At 38.3% G+C, this 18,329-nt stretch overlaps 1 long non-coding RNA gene across 1 annotated transcript; it reads right to left on the minus strand.

Moving 5' to 3' along the window:
- Window positions 1-46: 46 nt before the first annotated feature.
- LOC108891778 (uncharacterized) lies at window positions 47-4,835 on the minus strand. Its single transcript, XR_001962360.2, has 3 exons — window positions 4,734-4,835; window positions 2,521-4,326; window positions 47-2,027 (listed from the first exon to the last, which is right to left on the minus strand). It is a non-coding gene; the product is annotated as an uncharacterized LOC108891778 (long non-coding RNA).
- Window positions 4,836-18,329: the final 13,494 nt, after the last annotated feature.

The following is an 18,329-nucleotide window of genomic DNA, read 5'->3' on the forward strand; positions in this document are numbered from 1 at the left end:
ACAGAGAAGAGTATATTTCAACTTTAAAAAAGAAAGTACAGACAACTTGAAACTTTTTGTGTCGTGTTTTAATATGCAGTACAATCATTACAGTGCTGTCTTATGCTTTGTGTGCCATTCCCCTCTCTGCTACAGCCATGCACATGCAGGCTCTAGAAACATGTTCAATTTAGTCTTTGATGATTGAGATTCAACAGCTTATGGTGGGGTCAGCAACCATCACTCAGTACATTTGCAGAAAAGATTAAGTGTATACTGGTAAATGTGCCTGACTAAAGTAGACAAAACTGCCATCCCATTGTTTTCTTAAGGACATTCTGAAACAAAGAGTTTGGGTTTGAAGCTCAACACCAACACTGTTACTTTCCTGAACTCAAAAATCAAGAGTTTAGCACAATAGTCTGAGACATCTGTTAAATAAGCCATAAAACACAGCACATTTCTTAATACACCTTAATATCCCCACTATTAAACATTATATACCAAGGTGTGTTAGAAGTTACACATTGTGGAGTTCTTCAACTGCAAACATGGGAGTTTGTATGTTAACTTCAACACAGTATGACTTTTTGAACCAGTAGAGGGAGTATGTTTGAAGGCTTTAATGGGCTTGCACTTGCTACATGGTTTCACACCATTACAAGAGGTTTTTCTGAGAGAACATCAAAAAGGCCATGCTTTACAGTACAAATGAAATGATGAGATATAGTTAAAAACAGCAGCATGGCATTGGTCTATAAACTACAAAACAAACCCTGAATTTTGTGATTCATTATGTGTACCGAATTGAGTGTTTTGTATTAAAACAATACCATAATATATACTATTTAACACTGGCACTACGTTTATTTTCAACAATTTAAGTTAATTCTCAATAATCTACATTGAAGGTATGATATTTGCTTGTAAACCAGAAAAAAATAAAAAAAATTGCAAAAAAGCATCAACATTGCACTATAATGCATTCATGCAAAAATAATAATAAAATCTACAAAATTCAAACATCATTAAAGATCCATGAGCACATCCAATAGTTGGCAACATTAGGGGATGAAGGCATTCTGTGGTTTTCCCTTAACATGACCAAAGATGTATTAAAAAGGCTGAAATCCAATACATCAGACCATGTTATTCCATTTCACTGATCTGAGGTTCAGGTCCTGTGGTCTTGTCATCATACTTTTGTGAGTCTTTTTCACCTGTCTGGGATTCAGGTCCTATGCTCTCTTCACCAGACTTTTGTGTGCTGGACTCCTCTTCACTGACATTGGCTTCAGGCTGTATTCTCTCTTCAGATTTTTTCCTGTGTTGTACTCTTCAACGCTTGCTTGGGGTTCTCCCAATTCCTTTTGTCCACTACACTCTTTGGCATTTGTTTGCATTTCAGGTGTTTTATGTGAGTTACACTCCTTGTTTAGTTCAGGTTTCATGTTCTTTTCATCTGGCTTTTGCGTGTCAGTCTCTGGCTTCCGATTGGCTCCTCCTCTAAAAATACCAGCTTTGTGAAGCTCACGCCGTATGGTTTTAACGGAGACAGTGTGAGAGAGGTGTCTGTTCAACTCTGAGGTTATTTTTGAGGCTGTATACTCAGGGTGTTCATCAACTATCCTGAGAAGTGTTTGTCTATCCTTTTCAGTAAGCTTTGACTTGCGCCCGCTGTTCTTCTTTGCTGATGCTGTTCTTCCATGTTTAATGTATACAGTCATGACTCTCGAGACTGTTCCTCTTGCAACATTGAACAGCTGTGCAGTTTTTGTGACAGATGCACCAGAAAGTCGTGCAGCAACTATCTGGCATCTTTCAAACTCTGTTAAGTCACTCATACTGCTTTGGGCACTTCTATACAAGTGTTGACTGTCTTTTTTTTGTTTTTTTAGAGCCAACAGACAGGCAGTCGGTTTTGTTATTGCTACTCAAGTGCTCAAAAGTCCTCTGTCATGTGGTGTTTCCATTATTTTATACCCTTAGGCAGAAAGATCCAGGGATCCACTGACAAGCTGTTGAGGTTTCACAGTGTCCTCGTTGGTCTATAGATGAAGGTGGGATAATACGATATATTAAAAATGAGAAATACCCACTTTACACATGATTAAAACACCAACACATAATTGTATGCTAAGGTAGATTCAGTATCAAGACATAACACATAACAACCAATGTGTGGGAGCCATCACTACCTGTTAAGAACTACATGGGCTAAACAAAATATATCGACCACCTTACCGTACAGTATATCGTACTAACATCAGTTAAAAAAAAAAACAAAAAACATTTAGAGCAGTTTTTTTAGTGCGCACTCATTAGCCTTAGTTTAGTTTGTGTTGACCGTCCAAAGGTGTTCATTCAACTCTATGGCGACGTGAATTTTCGATGCTGTAATTCAGGCTAACCAGGTAGCAAGCTACTAGATTAGCTTCCATCAACAAAACACGTATTCTGAGTGACCTGTTATCATTTTAACGCTACTTAAAGAGGAATCGAACACATACAGGTTTGCACTGATAACTGTGACGTACTTACAACTGCAAATGTACCAAGAAGTCTGCCTGTCCTCCGCTGATGTTGTGTTTGCGTTTCCCCAGGGAGAATAACATTGACACATCCGGTAAGAATTTTCAGAATAAAAGGGTTGTGTCAACTTCCCGACAGCTCTCAGTTCTTAACTTTGGTGTGGCACTTGTTCTGTTATTCTTGCTCCAAATGTTTAAAGGTATATAATTCAAGTTCTACACGAGAAGTCACTTATTCTGAGGTAAACAAATTAGTGCTACAAGTCATATTTTCATTATCAAAAAAAAAAAAAAAAAAAAAAAAATTTAAGGCACTGCCCCAACTATCAGGGCTAATTTGTTTTTGAAGCAGTCAACAGCCACCCTGTTTTTCACCTGCTGCTGTTTCTGATGATCATGACACAGAGTAGAGGTCAAAGGTCTAAACATCACAAAAAAAGTATTTCTGGGGGGGAGGGGGTGTCAAAGTATGAACACAACCAGTGGTCAAAACAGTACTCTCCAGAACAGACTGGCAGGGACTCAGGACTGCAACTAAGGATTATTTATTATCAATTAATCTACCATGGGAGACTAATGAAACAATTCACAACTGGTGGTCAGAACAGTGACCCAACACAGGAAAAGGATGGAAGACACAGACAGAGAGGAGAACATGTATTTCCTCTTAATGGAATCACAGCACAGTATAGATGCACTGGTAATGTCGCTCCAAAAACTGAAAAAAATACAACACATTCTTATGATTCTGAATTAACAAAACTGGTCCAGGTCAACATGTTGACTCAGCAAACTCATAAACATACGTCAGCACATGAGCCTCTGTGGACTGCAGGCAGGATACAACTGTCAGCTGAACACACTGATTAGTGTGAGCACATAGGGAGAAAAACTCTAGACAATATCAGTTTTACTGTGTGTGCATGCTGTCATTGTGGAGCTTAAATTAAACGCTTCTGAAAACTGTTACAATTTCATTTAATTTTCCATTTGTGTATTCCCTTCATCAGTAAGTTGGACAGAAAACATCTGACAGCTGCATCCACAAACAGACAAATGCCACTGGTTTAAATTGAACTAAACTTATTGATCTAGAGAGCCTGGAAATGTCCCTTTGCTGACAGAACAGTAACAGAACATTTTCAAACCTTACACACACACGCACGCACACAAACTCAAAAACTCAAACTTGGATGAAACTGTTCAGAAGTATGAAAAACTGTGGGTTAAATAAAGACATGCTGTGCCTTTTTTAGATACAAACATTACAGAGTCTAAATAATAACAATGTCTCAAATACGGCATATCAGACCAAGTTATTCTTTGTCTTTGGTCTGAGCTTCAGGTGTCTCGCTCGCTTTCTCTGGGTTTTGAGTGTCGATCTCAGACTCAGCTACTGGTTTCTCCAAGGGAGCTGCTTCAGCTTTTGCCCGTTTCCTCTTTGGCTTGCGCTTGCTGTTCTTCTTTGCAGATGCAGTATGTCCGTACATGTTATAAGCACTCATAACCTTGAGAACAGTTCGACCCGATACATCACATAACTGGGCAGTTTCTCTGACAGACAGACCTGCTGCCCGGGCACCAACTATTTGGCCTTTCTCAAAGTCTGTAAGCTCACTCATGCTGCAGGTGGAGGTGTGAACTGTCTCTGTCTGATGCTGGCAGACAATCCCAACTGTTACACAAGCTAACAACTGAGCAGCTGCCTCTGTAGCTGTGATTTAGCTACATCAAGGTAGTAGATGTTTGTCTTTATGCTGTTTCCCTTGCTTTGTCCACAGATGTGCAGGGGGACATCCAGGTTCACTGCTGGTCTCTGTGGAGGAAACAAATATGTCTGAAACATCCAGTATCAGGGTTCACACAAAACCACCGCGAGGGAGCTCGTTAACATTACCTGATGCATTTATTTAAAGCTGCAGGAGCTGAACACAATAAACGGAAAAACTAACAGAACAATTGCATTACCGAGCAGAAGATAAAACACATTTAGAGAGATCATTGGCGTCAGATCCATTTTGTTGACAAAGTTGTTCGATAAACTCGATGATCATTGTCGATGCTATAATGTAATTTAGGCTAATGTTAGCCACCAAGCAAGGTATTGTACTAGCTTGCATCAACAACATAGGTATTTAAAATAAGGTGTTATAATTTTAATACTGTTTTGTAAACAAATGAAACACGTGGACTTTTGCAGTGATTTTAATGTACTCTACTTACGACTAGACATGTACCAAGAACTCAGTCAGTCCACCACTGTTGTATCACCGAGCTGTGAGCTTCATGTCTCACCGTCAGAGAGGATACAACCTGCACGTCCGGTTAGATGTTTTCAGAATAAAAGCATAATAGCCAACCGTTAACCACGTAGAAAAACACTGCAGGACGTTCAGACCAAAATCCAGTTAAAAGCAGCTCATTAACATTCACAGCTACAGGCTTATTATGGTATAATCCTTTTGATCTGTGTACAAAACTTAAAATACAACAAATGTAGAGAGAACAATACTGTAAATATGACATGTTGATGATAAGATTGATGATCATTTTTGAGGTAAAGAACTTCCCACTTTGTTGTTATAAAATAGATCATAAACTTGAAACTTAAAAAACTAAAAAATAGCTAGAAACTAATTCCCCTCAATGAAATGGAGCCGAGAGTAAGGATGAAGTAGAATAAGATGGAAGCACAAGAACCTCAACACTGTGCCTGAGTCAATTTGCTAAGTTATTTTCCATAAGTTTCCATCACTATTATAAAACACATCATAATAGTTTAATTATTTAATAGTAAATAGGTGAGTTTTACTAATTTGAGACATAATCTTTATGTAAAAATATCTGCAGATTTCAAGGTTCCTTGACATCCACTAACCACCAGATGGCAGCAGAGACAGAAGAATGATAAAGGAATCGATCAAATGAGATGTTTACAGAGTGTCTAGCTGCTTTACCTTCTCATTAACAAACCAACAGTGATAATATACTATCCCTTATTTTGACAGTGACCTTCCTGACCCTTTGAAGGTGCCTTTAGGTTCCCAGACTGTCCTTTGGGAAAGGCTAATGAATTAAAAAGAAACAGTTCTGCAACTTGGACGGCTGTGCGTTTTTGAAGCAGCTTGTAATCACACTGGTGTTCCTCTGCTGCTGCTTCTGATGGACATGAGGGTCAGAGGTCAAAGGTTCAGACAAAACAGGGCTGTACTTCTGAGGGCTGACCCAGGCAGAGGGGTCAAAGTTACTACACAACAGTCAGGTGAAGAGAATAGTGATCCCACATAAAAACAGAAGGAGCAAGGGAGATGGTCAGGAGAGTTTTAATTAAGTGTATTTTCCCTCATTAAAATGAGTATTTATATGCATTTGTTATATGATCATTCAACTGACACTAAAGCACACACAGTGAGATGAAACTTCAGCCTCTTTCCCTTCCTATCTCTTTTTTTTCTCCAAGGCTGGCACTTTGTCTTCCCTTCACACTCCATTTCAGCTTTTCCCTCTAAATGTATTTCACCCCTGTCCTTTAACCCACATGATTAAGAATTCACATTCCTCAGACACATCCATGGACAGATACATGAATGTGTTATGGATTGCCAGCTTAAAGTCAAGTCATGTCAGAAAAGCTCCACAGGGAAACACTCAGCACTTGTTGACTGTTGGAATGCGTTGCGTGAATTTTTCTGTCTGTTTCCATCACTTGCTTTCCATCTTTTGGCGTGGGTCAGATATATTATTCACAAACTCCAAAGCTTTGTTTTAGAGTGTGTGGTGTGTGTGCCAAGTTGTGTTACTTGAAAGTTAAAAGAAAATGTTTTTTTTTTTTTTTTAAATTATCTATTATTTGTTTTAAAGTATAATACTTTTGTGTAAAAATTTCCACGTGTAGACACCAGATGATTTACATTTTTTGATGCATCTTTAGTTACTATTACAGTTCACAGTGATATCCCTGGATGCCATTCAGCTTTCTTCAGGGATGGTGGCTGTCCCTGTTGTGTATAAGCAAAGGTAGCTAACAGTTGTGTGATATAGTGTAAAGATATGTCCAGACAAGAAAAAGTGAGGAGGAAAGGAAACACACACACACACACAGACACACACACACACGCACACACACACACACACACACACACACACACACACACAAATACTTCTGATTTCTTTTTTATCTGCTCACATATACTATGTCAGTCATTTAGAGAACTTTCTGGAAATGATTACTGAAGATTGGTCTTGCGTGAGGTTTGGAGGAATCGAGAAGACAAAATGCAAATGTGGCCTGGTTTATTCACCCCGCTGCAACACTCATCTCAGATATTTGTATTTATTATGTGTGATGTGTGCAGATTTGTGGCTGAGAGACTTTGGCAATCAGCTTATTTGTGGTGTGTGTGTGTGTTTTTGTAATTAACTTTTAAATTCTAGGAAACTGAAATAGAAAAGCAGAGTCAGATTGTGGGTGTTTCAAAGAGGTCAGTGGGATATCAGTGTAAAGGGGATTGGGGATTACTTCTCTGGGCAGCACAAGTGCCCACCTTGTTAGATTCCTTTCAAAACTCAACAGGAACACATTTAATCAACATCAACACAATACTTTCTTGATCTCACTGGAGTAAAATGAATGCTGGAAAATGTTGCATGTACTGAAAAGAGCTACAAAAATGATTACTGTATGATACATTTCAAAATAAAAAACAAGAGCTTAATGTTAATTTGTATTTTTTTCATGTTTACGTAGAGCAAAGAGGGCTGAAAGGCATTTGCATATTGGCAGGTTATTTATTATGTGCTTAAAGTTGGTCAAAATCTGTGTTTCCAAATATTTCAGTGCTTTTTGAACTCAGTCGATCAGATTGAAGCAGGACACTGAATTGTTGTTTTGCCACCTCCAACACTTTGTCTGGTTTATTAACAGGAAACAACAGGATAACTGTGGCCACATTCATCGCTTTGCAACACCCCTCACCTTAACACGCACATGAACACAAACACACACAAATACAGATGCACAGGCACGCACACACACACACACACACACACACACACACATGCAAACATTCATCCATCATTTTGGCAGTCATTTGCTGGTCACACACACACACACACACACACACACAAATGCTAATGTTCTCCCACTTACACCGTGTTTTCACAAGACCATAATAGATGAGTCCATTAGTGTTAAGTACTGGGGTAGTTGGCTATTTTTCACACCCTCACTTGGCTAAAAGTGGATTGGCCCTCTCACAATAAGAAGAGCTTTCAACACAGTCATCACTTTACATGATGAAATATATGGAAACAAGTTCACGCACTGTCCCATCTCATCCTTTCATTCTTTCAACACAAACACATCAGTTTTCATATATTTTAGTTTTTGTGTAACAAAATAAAATAAAGAAATGCATAAACACGTGGTCCACTATATATAATCTAACAAAAAACAAACAAACTAACAAACAAAAAACAAACAAACAGACAGACAAATACTGTTCAAATGTAAGACTATCAGATGTCAAAATAGGAAAATAAGCAGAAAGATTTTCCCACCACAGACCAATGACATTTCCTCTCAACATCTGAGTGTTAAGTAAGAGTAGGTACTGACAGTGAGGCAGTAGTCTGAGAAAATATTGAGTGCAAGAGAGTGCGCACATGTTAGCATAAGCACATCCACCTGTAACCTGATCATGTGTCCAGAAATAGGAAACACAGATATATATGTGTGAGCATGTGTAAGTGAGAGTTTGTATACTTTTTTTTGGAAAAGGGTTGAGTGTAATTATGGACCGATGAGATTATTTATCCAGTCTACATTTTATTAGGGGTCTTTAAGGCCTGCTAAAGACATATGGATGGCGTTTAGGATAGGAGTGAAAAAGAGAGAAGGAAAATAATGAGGGAAGAGCATAGAAGTAGGCTGTTGAGCTTTCTTTCTATCCTTCCCTCTTTCTTCCAGCCCCCACCACGGCTGTTTTTTTCCCCTTCTCCCCTCCCTAATATCTGCAGCTAAGCTGGTTTCAGCTGTTAATGGTTATTGGAGATTAGATATGAGTGTATTTAGACTTATTATTTGGCTCCAACTGATAAGTAAAAGAAAGGAAATAGCCAGGAGGGATTGGGACTAGTCTGAGTGTATATATAATGGTGGATTATAATAGCCTGTTGGAAACAGTGAACAAATTACTTTATTAGAATTTAGGAGGGGATTAGGAGGAGGAAAGACAGTTAGAAACAGATTGACAAGCACAAAGAAGGGAAACAGATACAGAGAGAAAATATTTCTTTTTGATTTGTGTGTGTGTGTGTGTGTGTGTGTGTGTGTGTGTGTGTGTTCACGTGGAAAATCAGGTTTTTGAGGCACTTATGAAGTGTGAAAAGATCCATATTGAAACACTGACCAGTCTCCTGTTAATTGTTTATAGTGGCAGTAATTCAGATTCAAGATATTTCATTTGTTTTTCTTCCAGTAACAGCTCATGGAAACTATTTTTATGGTTTTGTTCATTTTGGGACCTGCTGACGTTTTCAATATTTAATTTATTTTTAAAAACCAACAACATGTGGGATAGAGGACATAAACCTCAGTCCCTGGTGTTCATGTGTTCTGCTCTGTACATCCTACCATCTAACCAGAAATTTTCCCCCTACAACTTAAGTGCTTACTGGCAACGTTTCCATCTTCAGAACGTGGATGTATAAATATGCATGCAAATTAACTGTAAAATACATTTTATTATTAAGCAAAGTATCCTCCACATGGATCTAATTGCAAATTTAATATAAATAATTTAAAGCATTAATAATAGTTACCTAGAACACTATAAATCTTGTCAAACCTCTTGGAAAAAGAAATACCTTTTATTTTCCATGCTCACATTTCTATTGCCTGTTGTGGATGTTTTGTCAAGCCCAGGTGAAACAAATAACAATTCCCATTTTGAAGTTTTGGGTCGAAGTTGCTGAGGACAGATCTTCTAATTGAGTAAAAGTAGCAGTGCTACAACATAAAAATACTCCAATACAAGTAAAAGTCCATGTTTCCATATATTTCATCATGTGAAGTGGTGACTGTGATGAAAACTCAGGAGGAATGAAGAAACTTGGAGAAGGCAAAGAGTAAAGGTGAGTGGAAGGTGAGGAGCGATGGATGGGAGACACTGAGGTGAAAGAAGAATAAAACGCACCGACAACTATACGGATGTGACCTCTCTGAGGGAGAACTAAACTGCTTTCTGCCACTGGAGGGGTCAAAGGTCTGGCCTTTAGGGAAATGATCATGCACCATGTCCTCATGAATCATCATGGCATCCAATAACTAACAAGTGTATGTGTCTGTGTAGTGCTCCCACATGTGCTTATTAGTGCGTTTGCTTGTGACTGTATGTGTGTATGAGTGTGTGTCCAGTTTCTTGTTGATGAATGAAAAGCACTTTCCTTTTGAGTTCAGGGGTTAAATTCTTCCACTGGAAACATTTAGAGACTCAAATCTCTTTCAGGCACCTGGAAACACACCCCTACACACACACACACACACACACACACACACACACACACACACACACACACACACACACACACACACACACACACACATCGACAAGTGTCTATTCAGAGCCTCTCCATCCCACACAGTATGCCACTACAGGTACTAATGACTCACAGTGTGGTTCACCAGAATAACTGTGAGGAGAATCAGGCTGAATCTTAAAGGCATGCTGCTCCAGAGATGTCACTGGGATAATAAAGAAGCAGGATGTCCTGATGGAAAATCAGGAAGACAGAAACTGTCATATTAGACACAATGAATTATTCAACAGTTAAATTGTTGTGTATACAGTATATTAATCAACTTTAGACCACAATCAGTTGCACCTAATATATCGTAAGTAGTATTATAATATACAGCTGCATTTGTACTGTTTTTTCTATTCTGCGTCTTCGGTTCTATACCTTTTATCTCATGCATTTAATCTGCTGTGATACCAAATAAATTCATAAACATTTCTCTCAAGAAAAAAATAGCACAACAACAATTTGACTTTAATACTGTTGCATCTAGTATGTGTTAATCTTAAGGTGGTTTCAACTTTACATGAGGGGGTTTCCCTCACCAGTCATCAGGGCTCTCACAGAAACCGTCGGTTACAGCCTTGGGTTCTCATTGGCTAGATCCACATCACCAGAGAGCTTTACAGCTTTACAGCTTTACAAAGTGCAGAGAAAAAATGAGTTACACAGAATTTAGGTTAGGACTCTGCTTGGAAGAGATGATTTCATTACCCTTGCAGGAAAACAAATGAAGAGGCTATATTATTTTGATGCAGTGCTAATGTTGGTCTAAGTCTCAGTAGTGGACTCTGTTTTAACTGACAGTAACAATATGGCTTAACTATGAAAGTATAGCACTACAAAAGGAGGCTGACACCTCTTTTATGGTGCTCTGGTGAAGACTTGAAAACACAATGTTTTTGAGCTCTTAGAGTAACAACAAATTATTTATATAAATAATAAACTAAATCTTAAACATTTCTTTGATGGACAGCTCACAGGCTGGAGTGCTGTGGATATCTAAAGAATGTGCTACTATAGACCTGGAGTGTAGCACTTACCCTGTCATGCACAAACTTAGAGGCTCACAAATACATTTTTCTACTGACCAAAACATTTCTCACATGTGCAGAATGTTTCCTAAATTAACTTTGCCTCCAAGGTAAGGAAGGTAATGTGTTATTATAGACCTTGGTGTGGATTATTTTTAATGTAAAACTACTCTCACAACTTTCTTTTTAATGTGGGGAAAATGCATCTCTACTCGTAAAATCTTTGCAGTGCCTTTTCTATTCATCCAGCATCCATGTTCAGATTTAAAAGAATTCTGTATGTTTTTTTTCCCCCAACTATATGTAAGGTGAAGCTTATTTTAGATATTTTACATTTTAGATATTTGATACACAGTGGGATCAGGTTGATGTTTCCATGCAAAGACCATGAGTCTCTGTGGAATGTCAGGCCAATGTGCCGTCTGATTCCTTAATCCCACAGTGAGGGCCTTCTTTGTTCCTGAATATTCATATCATCCCCATCAGTCTTCTAGCACACACACACACACACACACACACACACACACACACACACACACACCATACCAGTAGTCACCTATGAGAAGATAACAGCAGGCCTATCTCTCCGATGGCTGCCAGGTCATCTTTCACTGATGGAGACGGGGCAGAGAGGGAGGGGTGGGGGTGGGAGAGTTGGTAACTGATGATGAAAGAGAGACAAGAGCAGTATTATTAGAAAGCATGAGAAAAAAAAACAGATGAATGATATGAGAGAACACGTAGGAAGGCATAATAGAGAGAGCTCAGAGAGACAGAAAGAGCGATGGGGAGAGTGAGTGATGTGAGTAGAGATATCGTGTAATTATACTTCTGGTTAAAATGAACTCATCCTGTCAGCCACTCACAGTCTGACTGCCCTGCCAACTGCACCTGTCTGACTCACACACTCCTCCACCTCTCTACAGCATGCTGCATGTTATTGTCCACTGTTTAAAATTCAAAGGTAGCCTCATTCATATAATTTAAAAAGTTATTATTCAGATCCTCTGTTCTTAAAAGTGCCATTTCCACCCAATCCTTGTTTGTGATTGACTATAGGAAACCTGTGCATAGATATAAAAAAAATAAAAAATAAACAGACAAACATGACAGAAACTGTTCCCACTGAAGCTGAGTCTTCCCATCTTTAATCCCAGGTCATTCATCACTCTTAATCCTTTAAAACCCTCTCTCACCTCAGAGTCAAGGCGTGAGCAGTAAAATATCACACACCACCATATTTCACAGCACAACTCAGGATTCAACTCTCTGATAAGCTTAATGCTGACAGCGTCTTGGCTGTGAAACTGTCCAGGTAGTTTGCTCTGCAGATGTCTGAACATCTAAGTGAAACTGACATGTCAGGAAATATGATATTTAGATATAATAAGATACCTACCAAAAGTCTCCCTAAATCTTCACCCTGATGCCTAAACCTGACCACTTGAGAAAATGTCTGTGAACAGAGGACAGGCATATTAGTAAATATAGATCTATTTGACATAGACATTTTATTTGGCATGGATCTAACCCCACAGCCCACAAACAACAGTACACAGAGAGGGCAGAGCAAAAGAAGAATGATGTAAATATTAAAGATGATTTCCTCTTTTTGTTTTGTATTTGATTACAATTCCACCTGTAAATCTTTGGTTTCTGGCTTTTTAAACAGGGAAATGGAGCATTTACAGTCCTAGAACATAAACAGAACAGAAAATAGAGCTGGTGATCAATATCTAATGACAAAAGAGTCTCACAAAGTCTGACAATTTATCATGTTCAAAATCCATTTTGCTGTTTCAGGATTGAAAAAAAAATCTGGGAAAGGGACTGATATGTAATTGTAATTTAGTAGACTGGCTCCTGGAAAGGATGTAGCACGTTTGATTGGTACACTTCCACCTAATCCAATTTATTGTTAGTGCAACCCTAGAGCCTATGTATTTATGTAAGTAAAAAGTATTTACTCAAGCTTCAGCGAATGTGTTAGCTTCAGCCTTTTTTTGTGTTTTTGCCACACTCTGCTGAGCTGAGCTTGTCCACAGGAAGACTTTGGCCTTCTTTGTCTGTGTGTATGGGTTTGTGTTTTAGAACCCCATGTATCTATCAGCAGGGGGCCATATCCATATGTGCATTTTGTGTTTCTTTGTGTTGCAGCCTGTGCCCCCCCCCCGCCCAAAAAAAGGACAAACAGATAAAGAAAATGAGAACTGAGGGACAGGAGGACAGGAGGAGGAAGTCACAGGCATGGAAAAAGAATAAAGACAGAATGAGAGAAGAGAGAAAGGGAAGAAAAAGCACAAAGCGAAAATAGAGTTTAGCAACATGTGACTTCCCACATTGTGTTTTTCACAACATTACAGTAAGCTACATAAAATCTCTCACCAGGAAGTGACTTTTAAGAGCCAACCAAAGCTTACCTCAGTCAGAGAGGGCAGGTGACAAGGAAGAGAACAAAATACTTGCTTACTTCTCATGGTAGACCTTATATTTTTCACTTATTACTTATATTTTGACAAAACCTTTTGTCTGCTGTAAGCATAATATAAAACATTTATGGCCCATACACTCCACACCAACAGTTATACTTTGATGAAATGTGGAGAGTTCTAGTTTGGGTTTAGCCCAGCCTTGTACTTGTACTCAGTCACAATAAAAGGGTTAGGTGTAGAGACAGATAAAGAGCAGTAGCAGTTCCTGGTCTGAAAACTGTCCTTCACTCCTATGAACAGGCACAGCAGTGTCTTAATATCTTAATGGAGTTTGGATTTGTGACCAGATAATTGCTCATGCCAGCAAGGGAGCATCAAAGTTATCACACTGGAACCCCTCCAATAGCTGTTGACACAGTTAACTAAAAAACACAAATATCAACCTCATAGTGGCACAAGAGGAATAGTCAGGAGGTCTGTGTTTTGTGGTACATTTTCACAGGAATGTTTGATAAGTTTCTCTACTCCAGTTTTAACACGGCAAACGTCTATCATCATGTTCTTTTCTCCTGTAAATTATCTGATATGGTGCACATGTTTCTTCGGTAACAGATCCCCAAACTTATTGATGCAGAAGTGATTCATTTGTCTTCCTCTCACACTCTATTCTTATTTTTCCTTGTGTTTTTGTGCAAACACACCAGGATCACATTTGTAATCCTGTAATACTGTTTATGCCTAAAAAGCTGGGAGACTCCCACTGTAGAGTTTATTACTTTTTACTCATAATTACTTAAGAGATTGATGTTTAAAGTTATTTGCTTATTTGCTTGAACAAGAGACACAACAAAGAAAGTGTTTGTTATAAAGTGAGACATGGGGATCGGAAAGATGTGACACAGAGATGTCCTTTCAACAGAAATAACACTGCATTACAGAATGTGAACCCAGTACTGGGACCGAAAAGTCAGTACGTTCCAACCTCTGCTGAGATGAGGAGAGAAGGAGGAACTGGGAAGAGGTGAGTCAGGTTGTAAGGGTAATAAGGGTTCAATGAACTGCATGGGTAATGAAAAAAAATGTAGGGAAGCAGTGAGCAGGTGTTGACCATGTGTATACAATGTAAAGGTAGTGAAGTCACATACACATACACACTGAATCTCTGCCTCTCCGACACACACACACGCTCTTGGACAAAGCTGCAGGGTCATGTGTGTGCCTGTCATTTTGTATGTTTGCATTGTGTGTGAGTGTGGACCTCATGAGTGGTGATGCGTGACAGAGTGAGATTGAAGAGGTTCTAAATTCCTGCATTTCTATGGGGAGTCTCCTCAATTATTTACCTTCCTTGCTCTGTGCTTTTATTCTGAAACATACACCTACATACTCTCAAAATGCCTGACAGACAAACATACAGACAGACACACACACACACAAGCATGTTTGCACTCCATACTTACAGTACTCTTGTTAACAGCATTCCTAAGCTCATATCTTTAATCCTCATGGTCCTCCCTAAGGCAGAGGTAAAAGAACAATTTCACACTTTGCTAAAAAGTGTCCCAACTGCTTTGCTGGAACCCGTTTAAAACTTTACATTAAAACTTTAACACTACTCTATGACAACATGAACTTGCATGTATGTGGGTGTCTTTAAATTGACCTCTAAATTTTTAATTTTCTACTTTCACCAAAAAACATTTCAACTTGTGTATTTGTATTATACATGTGCGTGAGGCCCAAAGGCAGTTTGACCAAAACAGAGCTGTCATTAGATATTAATGAAAGAGGAACCAACAAATGCTTTCATTCCAAAACACTATGTGTGTCCTTATGTGCAAATATGTAGTTTGTGTATGTGCTTTTGTGTATTTGGGTATAAGCTGCTACCACAAGGTCAGGCCATATTAGATTATTGATGCACAGAGTGAGTATCAGAGAGGTTTCACAGTCATGTCATGGTTAAAAATAAACTGCCCTGGTTTCAGGAGGTATTACTCTGTGTGTCACTGTAGACCATAGTGCTTGTGAGGGCTGCATGTTGACCCACTAAACATATAAACATTCATAAACCAACCCAACACACATCCAATGGTGAAACCAGAAGACAGGTTTCTTGCTGCATGTTTTCCTGGGGAATCTTCTCTTTAAAATGTAGCAGGTTTAATAAACTTGTAACTTATGAGGTAAAATTCTGTCATATTCAAGTCATATTGAACAAGATAGGAGCCTACAGTCATGCCACAGTCATATTCTAATATGCCCACAATGACAATAATAATATGCCAACATCATGCTTAACATTCCGATTCGAGCAGGTGAAAATTTTTTTAACCATTTTCACCATATTAGTGTCACATGTTAGGATGCTAACATTTGCTAATAAACACAAAGGACAGATGAGGCAATATTCTTGCAGGTATTTTGTCATAAACCACAGTATTGGACAAATAATAATTTTTTTATGATTGCACTAGAGGAAAAGTCAGGGGCTCATCAAAGTCAGTAGTATTCACTGTCTCTGCACCATGAACATCTGAAATAGGTTCAATAGCAATCCATTGAAACAAACAAACAAACAACAACAAAACAAACAAAGATGTCAATCTGTTGATGTAAAAAAAAAGTTATCAAAGATATTAGGATTCATTCTGCTGAGCCAAGTATGGTTGCACAAAATTTCATAGGAATATATCTGAAATCATTTAGGATTTTACAGTCTGGACCAAAGTGGTGGAATGACTGACAGACACTGCCATCCCTACAGCATGGCTAATACAACAAGTCCTCCTACTTGAATGACCACATAGGTTGTTTGTCCCTACCATCTGATGTAACCCACCAGAGAGTCTCCTGAAAAAGTGTAGGCAGGCGAACTTGGTCGTCATAGTTACAATAATCAACATGCAGTTAAGCTTATGGTAGGTCATGGTTTGATTGGGTTTATACACTGAAGCGACTCGGTTAGGTTTAGGAAAAGATTGTGCTTGGTTTCAAAGAAGTACTTCCTTTAAGAGGACCTTTAACTGTGACGAAGAATAAAACAGAGTGAGAAAGCATCTGATGACTGAAAAAAAAGTCCAGAAAAACCACATCTCTCATTACTCTGGACAGTTTTTGCCTCAATCCGTTTCATGTCTTTCGTCTGAGTGTAATTGAAGTTTCCAATCAAGTTTCATATCAGTTAGAGGGTGTGTGCAGGTTTTTGTCAAGTACGTCTTTGTGTTTGTGACGTGCCAAACATCATTAGTGCCTATTTTTCAAAAGCAGAGCATGTTTTCTGAGATTCATCATTCAGCATTTCTCAAGTTACCAAACCCAGTCCCCAGCTTACTAAATTTATCAATATAATAAGTTTACAGGTTATATCAATTTTTTTCCAATTATTTGTTCCTTGAGTACTTTCTATGTAAAAATGTGTATACATGTTATTGTGTATGTAATTTATTTTACTATTTTTCTCAGCAAAAATGACAGAACCACTTACATTCTTTGTAGTGAGTTGAGGGTGATCTATGACAAAAAAATGTACGTATTAAATGTATTTAATCTCTGCTGAAGTATTTCTACATGCTCTGGACACAGAATAGCTATGCCCGGTTAAGAGCGAGGACTGGTGCTCCACTATGTAGGTATAGGTATAGACCAGGAGGCCTTCAGAAAGAATGGGATTCAAGATCTGCTTTACCCAAAGAAAGCTGGTGTGTTCATAATCAGAACATTGAAAGTCAAAATGATCACAGATCTTTTGACATTTTGGGCAGAAAATTTTCATCTTTTATGACTTTATGACTACTTGTCCACAGTACAGATGTGCGGGTGTAAAGCTGAGTATAAGAACATTGGTATGATTATTTTATTTTGTATTGCTACTACTACCTACATGAAATAATGACCGTCACAGTAATACTTTCAAGATGTTTAACTGAAAAAAACTGAATCATTAAAAAAATAAAATCAAAACTGACATACCTGAATAGATATAAAACAAATAAACAGTAAATTGAATTTACAGTTAATACACAGTACAATGTATCCATAAACAAGTCATAAACAAGCAAACATTCGCTGGTTTCAGCCCCTCAACTGTGAGGATTTGCTGTTTTTCTCAGTTTCATATTATTTTAAATAGCAAATTTTTCATGTGTTTTGACTGTCCAATACCAACACAAAGATATGGCACATTAACTTATAACTAAGGTATGATTTCCTAGCCACCATGGTGCTGTATTTTAACAAAACGACTGACAATTTAAAAAAAATGGACTAACACTTACCATCATTGCTGACATGTTAATACCATAGGTCAGTGGGAGAGCAAAAGAACAGTGTCAGAAGAAGCCAGAATACAGTCAAAATAATAAAACAGGTGACTGAGAAAAGTAATGGCAGGTGGATTCTGGTGAATACAGACTGATGGAAAAAAACCTGTTGGTGGGGACACAGGTGTGTCTGGGGACTGCTGCTGGTGGCTCTGAAAGAACAGGTGACATTAGACTTTTATTATGTGCAAAAAGTATTTAGAGAAAGTCTTTTTACAGGTTTCACTCTTTGTTAAACTAAGTCTACCTAGTTTACTCTAAAATTTAGATGGAGATTCAGCATTCTTCTTTGCTCTTCCAGCAATTAAACAACAACATTACTTGTGTGTTAGATACATTAAATCTTCACATAAAGTCAGTGTTTATATATTTATGTGTATTGACCTAGGGTGCTAGATGTTGGTATGAAGTTACATGATGTAGTGGGGGCTTCTGTGGGTAGTGGGAGGGACT

Source organism: Lates calcarifer, unplaced genomic scaffold (genome assembly GCF_001640805.2).
Source record: "Lates calcarifer isolate ASB-BC8 unplaced genomic scaffold, TLL_Latcal_v3 _unitig_201_quiver_872, whole genome shotgun sequence".
Lineage (NCBI taxonomy): Eukaryota > Metazoa > Chordata > Actinopteri > Centropomidae > Lates > Lates calcarifer.